Raw genomic sequence first — 15,979 nt, 5'->3', positions numbered from 1 at the left:
TTCGGTACCCCTTTTTACCAGTTCGAAAGGTGACAACTGGAGGTATCTATATATCCATTTCGATCCGTAGGCTTGAAAAAACACTTGGTAGTGAACCCCTGCCCTTCACGTGAGATGGTTAAATCCAAGAAACGAATACTCACCCTATCACTTTCCACTGTTAATTTTATATTCTCCCTTAAATTATTAATTTCTGCAATGAACTGTTTGAACTCCTCCTCATCCCCTTTCCAGAAGATCAGGAGGTCATCAATATACCTCCGCCAAAAAACTACTCTCGTGCCCCCCATCCTTATAGCTTCCTCCTCCCACAATGCCATGTAGATATTTGCTAAACGGGGGGCAAACAAAGCCCCCATCGCACATCCATGTATCTGTCTGAAGAACTGACCCTTATGCCAAAAATAATTCTTATTTAGGCAAAAATCCAAAAGTGATAAAATAAATTCCATCCGTACACCCGACATATCAGTGTTTCGTCGTAAAACGGTCCTAACCGCCTCAATCCCTTCCTCATGGGGGATATTTGTGTACAATGAGCTTACATCAGCAGTTGCCATCAAAATATCCCCCTCAATGGCCAGTCCCTCAAGTAGCTGGATAGTGTGTTTAGTGTCCAACAAGATACATGGCAAATTAGGGATCAAAGGTTGCAAGAAACTATCTATGAATTGTCCTAGGCGGTGGGTAACCCCCACTCCACTCAGGATCGGGCGTCCAGGGGGGTTCACTGGATCTTTATGTACTTTCGGAAGCTGATACATCACTGGAATTCTCGGTGCTGATGGAACAAGGAAATCACTCTCCCTTTTATCCACCAGACCTTGTAGAAGCCCTTCGTCCAGCAAAAGGGTTAAATCCCTCTTAAATTTTAATGTTGGATCACCAGGCAACCTTTCATATTTTTCTGTATCAAAAATCAACCTGTCCAGTTCTTCAAAATACTGATCTTTTCTCAAAACTACCACCCCCCCTCCCTTGTCAGCCGAACGAACCACTAACTCCTTTTCCTTCAACAAACTTTCAACAATTTTTCCATCATAATTATTCCGTTTTGTTTCTATTTTCCTCAAATCATGAATCACACTCTCCTTAAAATTCTCAACTGCATTCTGATTAGAGGTATCCTGTGAATTAAATGTGGAAGCATTCCTAAATAACATTTTTGGTCGGGTTCCTACACAGTTGGCCCTACTAATTGGGCCCTCCTTTTGAATAAAATATTTCTTTAAATTCAATTTCCTTGTATATTTCTGTACATCGATAAAAGCATTCAATTTATTCAAACACTTTTTAGGAGCATATTTCAAACCCTGATCGAGCAGTTTAATCTCATTTCTGTTCAGCTCAACACCACTCAAATTAAAAATACCTGCCCCTATCACTGCCTTCTTCTTTTGTTCCCGCCTCCCAGCTTTCCTACCCCTTCTGCGCCTCTTTTTCTTGGGGTGTACTGCTGCGCCCCCTGGTATTCTTCCTCCTCCCATCCTTCTCTCCAATACCAGGGGCGGGGGGCTAAAAAAATGTGGCTGACCCAAATTTCTCTCTTCTCCCAATGGTTGGAAGCGGTTATATGTCTGCACTGGATAATTTGGTCTATTATTAAACTGTTGCTGTCCCCCTCTCCTATTCCAAGGGTTCCCATATCTTTGGTCATTAGGCGGGTGTCCCCCTCCCCTTCTCACTGTCCCTGCACCCGACACGTTATTTATTGCACCATTCCTTGGATCCTGGGGTCTAACCTGTCCCCCCCCCTCCCTGGGCTCCTCCCACCACCAGTGGTTGGGGGTTCTCCTGGGATGGGGGTTGTTCACCTATACTTACCTGTTGTGCAGTATTTATTACCGCCTTATCTGCCAGCCGTTTCTGGACAATAGGTTGCCACTTATAGGCCACTCTCTTCTTATGTGCCTCATTATCGCGAGCAAACTTTTTTTGCTTAACTACGATAATGCTTTTTTTCTCCTTGTGTTAAATTTTCCTGTATTTTCTTTGTCCTAACGATATACTGTTCTGTATTCTTGTATGGTTCAATTTTTTCCCTTATGGCTTCTATCTCTGTTTCTAATCTTTGGAGCCGACACGTCTTTCTCTTAATTAGCAACTTTATAAACTTAAGACCACTCCCATTAAAAAACTCCTCCCATTCCTTAGTATTTTCCTCAGTGTCTTCCCCATCATCTGGTGTAACATCCCACCTCAATTTCTTTGGGATTATACCCTCTTTATGATACTTTTTAAGTGTAGCAATGTCCCACCATGTCTGCTGTTCCTTCATCATGGTTCCTTGTAAGGACCTAAAATCCCCTTCCAGATCTACAACCCCAATGGCTGTTTCATTAAAAATCTCATCTAAATCAAAGGACCTTCTATTTCTTTTCTCAAACAGATCCATAGCTGCAATCGTTTAAATACAATCAAGAACAATCAAATACACAAAAAAACATGCGCTGATAGAAGAGTATGCAACAATGTGGTGCGCTGGCCACAACCACCAGTATAAGTAAAATGTAATTAAATAAGATCAAATGGCCGCGCTCATAGTTCACAACCTGAGGAAAGTAAAACCAATGTCAACGTCCACAAAAGTCCTTTCACTCCACTCAAGGATCAGGAAATCAGGATATAAGACACTCCAGGAGCTGTATGCAATCCTCCAATCCGAACCATCACAACATGCATGTAAAAGAAAAGAACATTGAAGGGATCATAGCGCGATTATTTATTTAGTCCTCAAATAATGCCCAGTGTTCAGAGGGCACGTACCCTCAACTCCCAAAATTATGAGGATGTAGTTGACTGGCTTACACAGCACAACCCATCTTCTACAGCCTCCACTTGGAACCTTGATGCACCATCCTCCTCCTGCTCTGATTTGGGCAGTGGGCACCTCACAACAACTTACCACTCGTCCGGCATCCAAATACCACCACTAGCACTTGCAGGAATGAAAGAACAAATAGAACTTGCCATGACAGAAAAAATGAGAATAGAATCTACCTGGAAGAGTACTCTAGCAGAGTGGTTCAATATTGCTACAAGTGTTTGTGGGACGATCGACAGAGTTTTAACAACTTCTAATCTGGCTATAATAACTGCAAAAAAATGTAAGGAGCGCAATCATGCCTCAACTAAATGAACAGGACTAAGGTTAAAAAGGGATTTGAGAATGATTTCATTTGTTTAACACATTTTATTTCATATACTAGTCTATTATAATTATTTACAAAGTATTTATTTTCTTCTTTTTGTAAGCTTTGCAGCACTGTCACCTTTTACTTCTTAACCTCCCTGGCCTGATGCGTAGCAATAGGGGTTGCAGAGGTTGCAACCGCATCGGGAACCTTGGGCCAGAGGGGCCCCAAAGGGCTCTCCCTCAACTGCAATATTAGCTCTCTATTGGTCCTGTGCTCATAATAATCACTTCTATAGATGCTTTGAATAGTGGTAATCATTAACAAACTGTTCCCCATCCCCTTCTTGCACCTCTGACACTGTAGTTGCCATTGGCAGGGATTGCTATGTATAGAGTGCTTGGGGGTAATCAGTAACAAGCTGTTCCCCATCCCCTTCTTGCACCTCTGACACTGTAGTTGTCATTGGCAGTTTTTGGTGCGCCATATCAATTGTTATTTAGAATGCTTGGGGGGGGGGGGGGATTGGGGCCCACAACTCCTTAGCTGCGTTACTGTCCCTGGCATTCAGTTTCTGCTGGATTTCTGTGCAAGAATGTGATCCAATTAATTTCCAAAACTTTTTTTCATGTAGCTTACCAAAATGTGTCAAGCAAGGGACTAGTATACATTTTGAGTATAATAAAAGCTCAAAATTGCACCTCAAAATCTTTGATCATTTACACTTCCGAGCTGCAGCTGTTCTACCGCCAGTAATGCGAATGTAAAGGTAGGAATACATCTAGCGATGATGGAAAGATTCAACCAAGAGGCAAATCTACTCTGATGGAATCTGATTAGAGAGAGATCTGTCGGCTGCCCATACACACCGCAGGCCGATTCCCGATTGATTTCAGCATGAAATCTCTCAAGAATCGACCGCATCCACCACCTTGCCACTGACCCCTAGTGTATAAATGTGCCCCCCATGTGTGCCTTTATACATTACCTGTCCTGTTCCGCCCACCCTGCAGTGCCCATCTGTCTTCAGAATCACCCGCTGGTTATTGTATTCAATTAAAAATAATAGTTTGCCACCAGATGTTGATGACACTACGTGACCCTGGCATCATCAGCACCAATCACCAGAGAACATTTCACTATCAGAGGTACACAGCGAAGAATCAGCACACCAATGGTGAGTGCAAGCTGACTTGAATATAAGACCCCCACCCATATCTCCCCCATATGCGTGATGCAGGGGGCGCATTGGAAGCTAAGCTTCACCTACCAGTCAGGGCAGTCTCTACGCTGAGTTGCTCTCAGTTCGAGGGTGTAAAAATTGCCCCAGGTGTCCCAGTGTAGGTTAGCCAGGTATAGGTGTCCCCACTATAGGTTAACCAGGTATAGGTGCCCCAGTATAGGTTAGACAGGTATAGGTGTCCCTATTATTGGTTAGCCAGGTATAGGTGTCCCCACTCTAGGTTAGCAGGTATAGTTGCTCCAGTATAGGTTAGACAGGTATAGTTGCCCAGAGTATAGGTAGCCAGGTATAGCTGCCCACAGTATAGGTTAGCCAGGTATAGGTGCCCCCAGAATAGGTTAACCAGATATAGGTGCCCCAGTATAGGTTAGACAGGTATAGGTGCCCATAGTATTGGTAGCCAGGTATAGTTGCCCACAGTATAGGTAGCCAGGTATAGCTGCCCACAGTATAGGTTAGCCAGGTATAGGTGCCCCCAGTATAGGTAGCATTGTATAGTTACCCCCAGTATAGGTTAGCCAGGTATATGTTCCCCAGTATACATAGCAAGGTATAGATGTCCCCAGTATAGATATCCAGGTATAGGTGTCCCCAGTGTAGGTTAGCCAGGTATAGGTGCTCACTGTATAGGTTAGCCAGATATAGGTGTCCCCAGTATAGGTAGAATGGTTTAGTTACCCCGGTATATGTTCCCCAGTATACATAGCAAGGTATAGGTGTCCCCAGTATAGGTATCCAGGTATAGGTGTCCCCAGTATAGGTATCCAGGTATAGATGTCCCCAGTGTAGGTTAGCCAGGTATAGGTGCTCACTGTATAGGTTAGCCAGGTATAGGAGTCAGTCCCCAGTATAGGTTAGCCAGGTATAGGAGTCCCCAGTATAGGTTAGCCAGGTATAGGTGCCCACAGTATAGATAGCCAGGTATAGCTACCCAAAGTATAGTTAGCAAGGGACAGTTGCCCACAGTATAGGTTACTTAGCCAGGTATAGGTGTCCCCAGTATAGGTTAGCCAGGTATAGGTGCCCACAGTATAGATAGCCAGGTATAGCTACCCAAAGTATAGTTAGCCAGGGATAGTTGCCCACAGTATAGGTTTCTTAGCCAGGTATAGGTGTCCCCAGTATAGGTTGGCCAGCAATAGGTGTCCTAGTATACCTTGTCCATGGATTGGACAAGGGCTCTGGGAGAGAGGGGGAGGCTTGGCTGCCCCTCCCCCCAGAGCCCCCCAATACCATGGACCATGCGGGCTGGTATAGCTCAGGGTGCGAAGCCCCCACGTGGCTGGGACTCCGCATTCTGGCTATCCCAGCCTGCATGGGAGACAAGGGGTTAAGGAGGTTCGGGAGGGGGACCCCACGCTGTCTGTTTTCATGAAATGTATACAATGTGTATACAGAATTCGGAACTCGGAATGCAGTAACGTGTACTGCACCAAAGTGCCATTTTACACAGTTTAAAAAACATTTTTACCTATGAAACATCCGAATTTTCGAGTTTCCAGTGTGTGTACTTGCAACTGCCAAATTCCGATGCCAAACTCGAAATTCGGATTTCGAGAGCTCAGCCCCAGTCCTGTTGACGCAGGGGCTTGCCTATAGGTGAAGACCGTGGGCCGGACTCAGAGTCACAGCCAGGGCCGGATTTGCACTTTTTACTACCCTAAGCCAACTATCACCAGCCGCCCCATGATCAACAGCATCCAACACCCCCTTTTTAAGAACCCTTTAACTGAGAGTCAATTAACCTAGATATATACTAGAGAGTGCTGAACAAACTCCAGCGCCTCCTTCCTAATGACGCATCACCTACATAAATACACCTGATCTGTGCGGTTTTCCATTGGCTGGAACACTCTGTCAGTCACTGACTCACTGTGACGTGAGCGTGTTCAGGCCAATAGAAAACCGCACAGATCAGGCCCATTTATGTGTGACGAGTCAGCCGGGTAACTAGGAAGGCAGAGGAAGGGAAGAGCGACAGTGTGCTCGGCTGTAATAACACTAAGGAAGCAGCCAGGTAGTTATTTGTTTATATTATTATAGTTGTCTCACTTTACATTTTGCCCCTTGCTGTAACCTTAACCCCCACTACACACACAGTCATGTGGCCCTAGTGCAGTACCACTGCATGGCCTATGTCCAACCCAACCCTGCTTAATACAGAATATGGGAAAAGGGAATGGGGGGGGGGGGGGGGGGAGGGCGCTCAGCTGTCTATCAGATCTCTTGCTTTAGTTCTGATTCTCTCCATGGAGCCGCTGTCCCCTCCAAAAGATCCGGCTACTGTGCATCTCACATGCTTCTAGGGCCAGGAGCGGTCTGTGTTTGTGTAGTTTAAGTCTTTGTGAAATGCAAATGCTTCTGGTCATGGGAGTGCAATTGAAGAGGCACCCAGATGGGCCCGTGCATGCGTCAAAGCATCCGACACTGGGTGACTATCAGATCTTTTTGAGGGGCTGGTGGCACTCTGGAGGGTCTCGGAATTACAGCATGAAAGGGACGTGATAAACTCAGGGGCTGGAAGAAGCCCAGGTAAGAAAATCTGAACACAACTCCCCCCACCCAATTTGCTGCTGCCTAACCCCACTTCCCACACTCTCCTTCTGTCATCAGCCCCCCATCAAACATGCTTAAAACCCAAAATAAAAAGAGTGTGGAATACAATGCAACATTTTGGCTTGGGTACATAGTCACACAAATGTAGCAAGCATGCAGCCAGTAAAGAGAGATAGGGGTAAGAGGAAGCAGGAAATTTGGGCGCATGAGGCAAGTGGACAAAAAGGGCACCACCATTCACTCCCATAATAAATATCGCTTGATGGGCGCCGAACAGGAAAAAAGGGCGCCGAACAGGAAATTATTAACGTTTCAAACTGCACTTGTGATGATTTACGTTTACAAAATGTACAGTGACGAATAACGTTTACAAATATATTAAACTTAGCTATCGTTTTTTACTAAAATAATAAATAGAGCGATAAGTAAGTAAATTGTAATATATTTTTTTACAGTCAATATTTTTAAAAAATTATTATTCACACAATAAATCACTAAGGGGGGGTCTTAGGGATAGGCACCACCAGGGGGGATTTAGGTTCCCAGCAAACTTCAGGTGGTTCGCGTTCGCCTGCTCATTTTTCTCTAGGATATATCATAATGGTACATGCTAGAATGTAGTGTTGGTGGTGGTATAGCGGTTAAGAGAGCTATCTACCACGCACTCAGACCTGGGTTAAATTTCCGGCCAAGGTATGTAAGCTGGCTTTTGAAAGCCTACAAATCTTTAAGCAAGCTCATTTTTCTCTAGGATATATCATAATGGTACATGATAGGCTGCCTTCAGCATGTAGTGTTGGTGGTGGTATAGCGGTTAAGAGAGCTATCTACCACGCACTCAGACCTGGGTTCAATTCCTGGCCAAGACCTGGGCTCAATTCCAGGCCAAGGTATATAAGCTGGCTTTTGAAATTCTACAATTCCCTGGAAGATGAGAAATACACTGCCTGATGTTGTAAAGCAGTGTAGGCCTGTAATTGAACATTGAATGAGACCTGTGACCTTAAAATAGGGGTTTATGTGAAATCTAGATTTTTGCTTGGGACTTTTGATGTGTATTTCACTCAATCATGTCTGCCTTCAGGTATTAGATCCCTTGAAACATGTTTTCTATTATTTTTCCAGCCGGTAGAAATTTATCTAAATTTTTAAGTTTGCCTCCCCATTGAAGTCTATTGCGGTTCGCGAAAGTTCGCGCGAACTGAACCTTCCGCGAAAGTTTGCGAATTAAAAACCGGAGGGTCGGCCCATCTCTACCACCAAGGGGGTTTTAGGGTTAGGCACAACCAGAGGGGTCTAAGGGTTAGGGATAGGTAGAGGGAGGGTTCTGTGTGAGAGTAGGGTTAGGTTTAATTGTAGTAAAATGTTAGTAATATTTACTAATATTTTACTACAGTTATTATTTATTTATTGTATTTATAAAGTGCCAACATATTAAGCAGTTTAGGTTACAGACAATATTTAGGGGTGACATACAGCAATATGACAATACAGGAATACAAGAAAACCAGATCACGCAGCACAGTATGAGTACAAGGTAATGCTTAGTCAGTCACTGGATGGAGCATGGAGATTAGGCAAGTTAGGTTCACTCAAATGCACAGCATGGGTTCACAGTAATGGAGGTGCATGATCAGGTAGGACACAAAAGGAGGAGGACCTTGCCCAAAGGCTTACAATCTAGAGGGAGAGGTAGGGACACGAGAGGTAGGGGACCAGAGTTCAATTGTGGGTTTAGAGCAGTTGTGAGGGGTGGTAGGCCAGAGTGAAAAAGGTGAGTTTTGAGGGCCTTCTTGAAGATGTTGAAGGAGGAGGCTGCCCTAATGGGTGGAGGTAGGGAGTTCCATAGTGTTGGAGCAGCTCTTGAGAAGTCCTGGAGGCGTGCATGGGACTCGGTGATGCGGGGGGCGGTCAGGCGAAGTTCATTGGAAGAGCGGAGTGAGCGACTAGGTGTTACAAACATATTTATATTTTTTGTTCATTGCTATAAACAATATTTTCTGATTTTTTTACATGAAGAAACGATAAATGAAGGTTATACAGAATATTATACAATTATAACGATTATACATATATTATCGTATTTTAACATACGTAATTATAGGTTCACTTTCAAAACAGGGAAGATTATCGTTTTCACAATTTGTGATTTCATAGACATTATTAAAGGTTTACAATTTTTAAAACATTATTGTAAAAGAAATACAACACAATATTTTTATAAACGCTATTATCGCTTATCATTTACACCACGCACCCTTTTTTCTTGACGCCCCTTTTTGCATGGATGTGGTGTAAGAACACCTGGTCTGCATGCTTGTTATACAGTACATTAACAATATCTGAGGCAGAGATCAAACAGCACAATAGCCAAAAACAGAACATAACCACTTAAGGACCAGGCCATTTTTACCTGATCTGTGCTGCGTGGGCTCTCCAGCCAACAGCACAGATCTGGATAGAGTCAGGGCAACCAGACTTCCCTCCTTTTTTCCCCACTAGGGGGTTGTCCTGCTGGGGGGGTCTGATCGCCGCCGGCTATTTTTCGCCTTGCGGGGGGCTCCTCAAAGCCCCCCTCCGCAGCGATTTTCAGCCTCCCTTTTCTTCCCTCCATCCCCTCTTTCCCCTGGGAGGCGCAGGATGGAGATCCGTCCTGCACCTCCTCTAATAGGCTTCAGCCTATCAGACTTCGGCGATCCCCGGCCCCTCTAATAGGCTTCAGCCTATCAGACTGCGCCGATCCCCGGCCAATCAGAGGCTGGGGATCGCTGATCTCCTTTACGGCGCTGCTGCGCAGCAGCACCGTATGATGTAAACAATGGGGATTTCTTCCCCGCGTGTTTACATTTCGCCCGCGAGCCACGATCAGAGGCTTGCAGGCTGTTCACAGAGACACCCTCCGTGAACTGACATGGCTCCGTTTCCATGTAAAACCACTTAACACCTAAGTCCGCCGATCGGCTGACCGTGGTCGTTATAGTAACCTCTGCCCCCAGTCCCCGGCAATTTCATCACATCCCCAAAGCTTTTCAGCACAGACAGATTGCAAAATCAATACACTATTCACATACCCACATGCACACAGAAGCAGCCATGTACTGTATCTCTCAGGGCCGGTTCTCTCATGAAGCAAGGTGAAACATTTGCATCAGGTGCAGAGATTACGGGGGCAGCATGTTTGTACTGTGTTTACACTTACAGCATGCAGTCAGAGTAGGAGGAGAAGCGAGAGGAGGGAAGAGGTCGTTATTGGGGAAAGAGGTCGTTATTGGGGAAAAGCAGCCTGTTGTGCTGTGTGAGGAGTCTGACAGTGAGTGAGGAGAGGGGAGGCAGGAGAGCAGCATTGGGGAAAAGCAGCTTGTTGTGCTGTGTGAGGAGTCTGACAGTGAGTGAGGAGGGGGGAGGCAGGAGAGCATCATTGGGGAACAGCAGCTTGATGTGCTGTGTGAGGAGTCTGACAGTGAGTGAGGAGGGTGGAGGCAGGAGAGCATCATTGGGGAAAAGCAGCTTGTTGTGCTGTGTGAGGAGTCTGACATTGAGTGAGGAGGGGGGAGGCAGGAGAGCATCATTGGGGAAAAGCAGCTTGTTGTGCTGTGTGAGGAGTCTGACAATGACTGAGAAGGGGGGAGGCAGGAGAGCATCATTGGGGAAAAGCAGCTTGTTGTGCTGTGTGAGGAGTCTGACAGTGAGTGAGGAGGGGGGAGGCAGGAGAGCAGCATTGGGGAAAAGCAGCTTGTTGTGCTGTGTGAGGAGTCTGACAGTGAGTGAGGAGGGGGGAGGCAGGAGAGCAGCATTGGGGAAAAGCAGCTTGTTGTGCTGTGTGAGGAGCCTGACAGTTAGTGAGGAGGGGGGAGGCAGTAGAGCAGCATTGGGGAAAGCAGCTTGCTGTGCTGTGTGAGGATTCTGACAGTGAGTGAGGAGGGGGAGGCAGGAGAGCTGCAATGTTTCATTTGAAGTGCACAACAGAAGGGAGGAGGTGGCAGTGCTGTCCTGAGTGAGGAGAAATGGAGTGGCTGAGGGTGAGCAGTTTGTATGTCACAGACTCACAGGCAGCCAGTCTGCTATTGTGCTGAGCTGCAGCATGTCATGTGAGAACATTAAATAAAGCAGTGTAAATAGTCGGGTGCTGTGCGATCATACCAAATCGGCACGAGGGGCATCCTCATAAGTTTGCCTCAGGCAGCATGAAGTCTAGAGATTAGATGTTTGCCATACCTGGTATATTATATGAGAGCTATTGCGCCACACCTCACAGAAATCTCAGTATTTTTTCTCCTCCCCTTACGGCTATCCTGCATTTAATATAATGTGCATAAGCATATTTTTCTCTAACAGAAGCAATTCTCCTGATTCCACTAGACAGGTTCCAGAACCAGCTAGACTAGAAGCTGTCAGTAAATAGATACATTTACCAGTATATTTGTGATGTTGTTTTGTCTTTAGTACTCTAAACTCAAGAAAGGGAACTGCTATTAGCCTTTATAGAGAGAGGAAAACTCACCTGAAATTGCAACAGGAAAGGTATGTTTTCACTTTATATTTAATTGTCATATACAATTTAGATTAATGGACTTAAAGGGTTCTGTGGGTAGTTTTTTTTTAAACACAAACTGAACCTTACCTGTGGCTTCTATTGGCCACCCTGCAGCTGTAGGGGGGGGGGGGGGGGGGGGAGGGATGTTAAGGTTAGGCATCAATGGTGTTTTTTTAAGCTAAGTCTTCACAGGGAGAGTTTTAAGTCCGCTACAGAGGGGGCCACAGATTGGCTGCAAGTGGAGCTACAACAAGGGACACATAGACTTTGAGGAGCTGGAGGAAGCCCCAGATAAGTAGATCAGCATTTCTTAGTGGTTTGGGGTCGATCCGACCTGCTTGGGTATCCTGTTGTACTGGGTCCAAGCCCTGTCCCATAGAGCTATATTATATGTACTGGATCCAAGCCCTGTCCCATAGAGCCATATCATATGCACTGGTCCAAGCCCTGTCCCATAGAGCCATATCATATGTACTGGGTCCAAGCCCTGTCCCATAGCCATATCATATGTACTGGATCCAAGCCCTGTCCCATAGAGCCATATCATATGTACTGGGTCCAAGCCCTGTCCCATAGAGCCATATCATATGTACTGGGTCCAAGCCCTGTCCCATAGAGCCATATCATATGTACTGGGTCCAAGCCCTGTCCCATAGAGCCATATCATATGTACTGGGGGCAAGACCTGTCCCATAGAGCCATATCATATGTACTGGGTCCAAGCCCTGTCCCATAGAGCCATATTATATGTACTGGGTCCAAGCCCTGTCCCATAGAGCCATATCATATGTACTGGGTCCAAGCCCTGTCCCATAGAGCCATATCATATGTACTGGGTCCAAGCCCTGTCCCATAGAGCCATATTATATGTACTGGGTCCAAGCCCTGTCCCATAGAGCCATATCATATGTACTGGGTCCAAGCCCTGTCCCATAGAGCCATATCATATGTACTGGGTCCAAGCCCTGTCCCATAGAGCCATATCATATGTACTGGGTCCAAGCCCTGTCCCATAGAGCCATATTATATGTACTGGGTCCAAGCCCTGTCCCATAGAGCCATATCGTATGTACTGGTCCAAGCCCTGCCCCATAGAGCCATATTATATGTACTGGTCCAAGCCCTGCCCCATAGAGCCATATTATATGTACTGGGTCCAAGCCCTGTCCCATAGAGCCATATCAATCCCTGCCGTGCACTGAATCTGAAACAGCTGTATGCATGCTGGGTTGATGTGGCTCTATAAAATGTATAAGCTATAGGCTTGCTATACACCAGCAGTTCTGTAACATGTATAAGATATAGGCTTGCTATACACCAGCGGTTCTGACTCTAAACCTGGCTTCAGGGACATAAAGAGATAATTTGCATATTCAAAAGTGCTGCATTGTCCATAAAAACCACAGCTGCTCACTAAAAGTGTTCCTGAGGTGAATTTCCTTTTAAGCAATACCAGTTGCCTGGCTATCCTGCTGATTCTTGCCATAGCTCCTGAACAAGCATGCAGCAGATCAGATGTTTCTGACATTATTGTCAGACCTGACAAGATTAGCTGCATGCTTGTTTCTGGTGTTATTCTGACGTCCGGCCGTCCTCCGCCTGCGCAGTCTGCACCGGCCCACGTGGCGGTGATTGACAGCGCCGCTCGCACAGCCACAGTACAGGCCGACCTGATGTCAATGCCGGGGACCGGGAGCAAGCTGTGGCGAATGGCTGCGAGGAGAGCTGTGGCGAGGGAGATCCTGGGAGCTTAGGGCTGGAGGAAGCACCTGGTAAGTAGCAGTTATTTTATTCATTTTCCCCTGATAACTCCTTTAACCTCCTTAGCGGTAACCCCGTGCTGGACACGGGGTAAGCCGCCGGAGGGTGCCGCTCAGGCCCTGCTGGGCCGATTTACATAATTTTTTTTTTGCTACACGCAGCTAGCACTTTGCTAATGATCGCCGCCGCCACCCACCGATTCGCCGCTATCCGCCGCTCCATGCCGCCCCCCCCCCCACGAGACCCCCGGTGGATCGGAACACCCGCTGACGTCAGGACGTCGATGATGTTCGTGACGTCATCGTGATCGTCGCCATGGCGACAGGGAAGCCCATACAGGGAATCCCGTTCAGAACGGGATTCCCTGCCAGGGTAAAAGCGCCGGCGGCGATCGGAGGGGTGGGAGGGATAGCAAAGGGAGGGGGGAAGCATGTAGCTAGCGCTAGGCTAGCTACGTGCTTTAAAAAAAATAAATAAATAAAAGTGCTGCGCTGCCCCCTGGCGGATTTATTGTACCGCCAAGGGGGTTAAAGAGTACCTAAATTATAAATTACAGTTTGCTGTAAACCCAACAAGTTGCCAAGATAAATAAACTCACACATGATAAAGTGTGATTTTTTCAACCCCAGGGTTCGTATTCCACATATGGTCTTGAAATCCCAGCTCCCAGTGTGAGATTGGGCCCAAACCATAGGTGCAAAGGATGCTGGGGGATTGATGTCATAACTCCACCCCTCATGTCCATGTGATCTAATCTAGGCAGACAGACAGACATCTGAAATAAGAATCATAGCAGACAGACATGGTAAGATAGGCTGCTGCAGCTTTCCTGTCTTTTCTCTGTACTGCAGTTTGTGAAAAGAGAAGTAATTTGTTTTAGGCAGGCAGACAGCAGGGGAGGGAGGGGCAGACAGCTGGGGAGGGAGGGGCAGGGGAAGTAGGGGCAGACAGCAGGGGAGGGAGGGGCAGACAGCTGGGGAGGGAGGGGTAGGGGAATGAGGGGCAGGCAGCAGAGGAGGGAGGGTTAGGGGAGGGAACCAGACTGAAGATGCACAATCCTTTTTAGCTTCAGGAGGAACAAGGAAGTGATACTAACAGATATAAATGTGAATCTGTTCTATCGAATATGATGTACCAAATGTAAACTTGATTCACAAAACGGTGCTAACTGTTAGCACGGCTTTTTGCATGTTTTAGCGCGTTATGGCGCAAAAAAAATGGTATTCTCCCCAAAACGGTTAATGCGCGGAAAAAATCGCATTCGCGAGTTACTGCAGATTTTTCCTGTGTTAACGTTCATGTTTGTGCGATAATGCAAATTTATCACGCGAAATCGACCATTAACGTGCGAAGCAAATTTTTGTGCGCGATAATCGTTATCACGTGAAATTTTGCGCTAAGCACTTTTCACAGTGTACTAATAGTTAGCACCGTTTTGTGAATCAAGCCCTATGGCTTGTGTGATAACCGTTTTTCGCGCAAAAATGCGCTAAAATACGCGAAAAGCCATCCTAACAGCCGTGCTACCAGTTAGCACTGTTTTGTGAATCAAGCCCTATATGTTAATCTAACTGTACACAGTGCCTAGACTACATAATACTGTATGTATTGCCATGCAGACCTTTTTTTGGCCTGAGGTGGTCTTTAAAGGGTAAGTCAAGCATATGATCTGCATGCTTGTTCATGGTCTATGGCTAAAATTATTAAAGGGCACAGGATCAACAAGACAGCCATGCAATGAGCATTGTTTAAAATGAGATACAAATGGCAGCCTCCATATTCCTCTCACTTCAGTTGTCCTTTAAAGAGACTCCGACCAGTACTGCAAAGTACTTCAAGATGCATACCTTTCTGTAGCTTGTGCTCTCCTCTTTCATTTGATGCCTGAGTCGTCATTCTAAATCAAATGGTTTTCGTTCGATTTCAATTTAAAAATTGCGGCTGCCATCTTGACTGTGTTATAACTTCCGGGTCACCCCTGTTAGAGAAGTGCATCACTGAATGAAGCAGGAAGAGGAAGTGACACGCATGGCCATTGCAAGAGGCTCCTCCAGAGGGGTGGGTCATAGCACGACTTTGTATGAAGTCGTCTGGCCCCATGCATTTTATAGCGGCAACACCAGGGGGAGTTTGGATAAAACAAGTGGCTGCCTAGCTGGTAAGTGTGCTGACACACTCAATTATTCCTGGGTATGCTTAAAGGCATACCCATGAGAAGTGCTCGGAGTCCCTTTAAGGAGTGCACAAGGAGCCTGAAGAGTGAAGAAGACAGGGCCGGCGCTACCATAGAGGCAAAGGAGGCAATTGCCCCAGGGCCCCAGAGCCTGTAGGGGCCCCCAGTGGCGACAAGAGGAAAACATTTTTTTTTCAAAAAGACCTTATAGTTTTTGAGAAAATCGATTTTAAAGTTTCAAAGAAAAAAAAAACATATTTAAAAACCCGCCGACTTTAATGGTTAATAGCAAAAACACCTTGAATGCTAGAAACTCTAAATTTGCAAGATGTGTTAAGGAGATCATTGGCAATAAGAGGAAAAAAATATCTTTCAAAAAGACCTTATAGTTTTTGAGAAAATCGATTTTAAAATTTTGAAGGAAAAAGTATACTTTTAAATGCAGTAAATCTCATGTTTAGTAGCAAACCTAACGGTAGTGTAATATTACATGCATCAAAAGAAAGAGCAATACATTTCCTGACGGGGTTTCCAGGGGGTCTATACGCAGCCGCAGCGCTTTGGCCAGGGATCGCTAT

The sequence above is a fragment of the Hyperolius riggenbachi genome, chromosome 6 (assembly GCF_040937935.1).
Source record: "Hyperolius riggenbachi isolate aHypRig1 chromosome 6, aHypRig1.pri, whole genome shotgun sequence".
Lineage (NCBI taxonomy): Eukaryota > Metazoa > Chordata > Amphibia > Anura > Hyperoliidae > Hyperolius > Hyperolius riggenbachi.
This window is presented reverse-complemented; position numbering follows the sequence as displayed.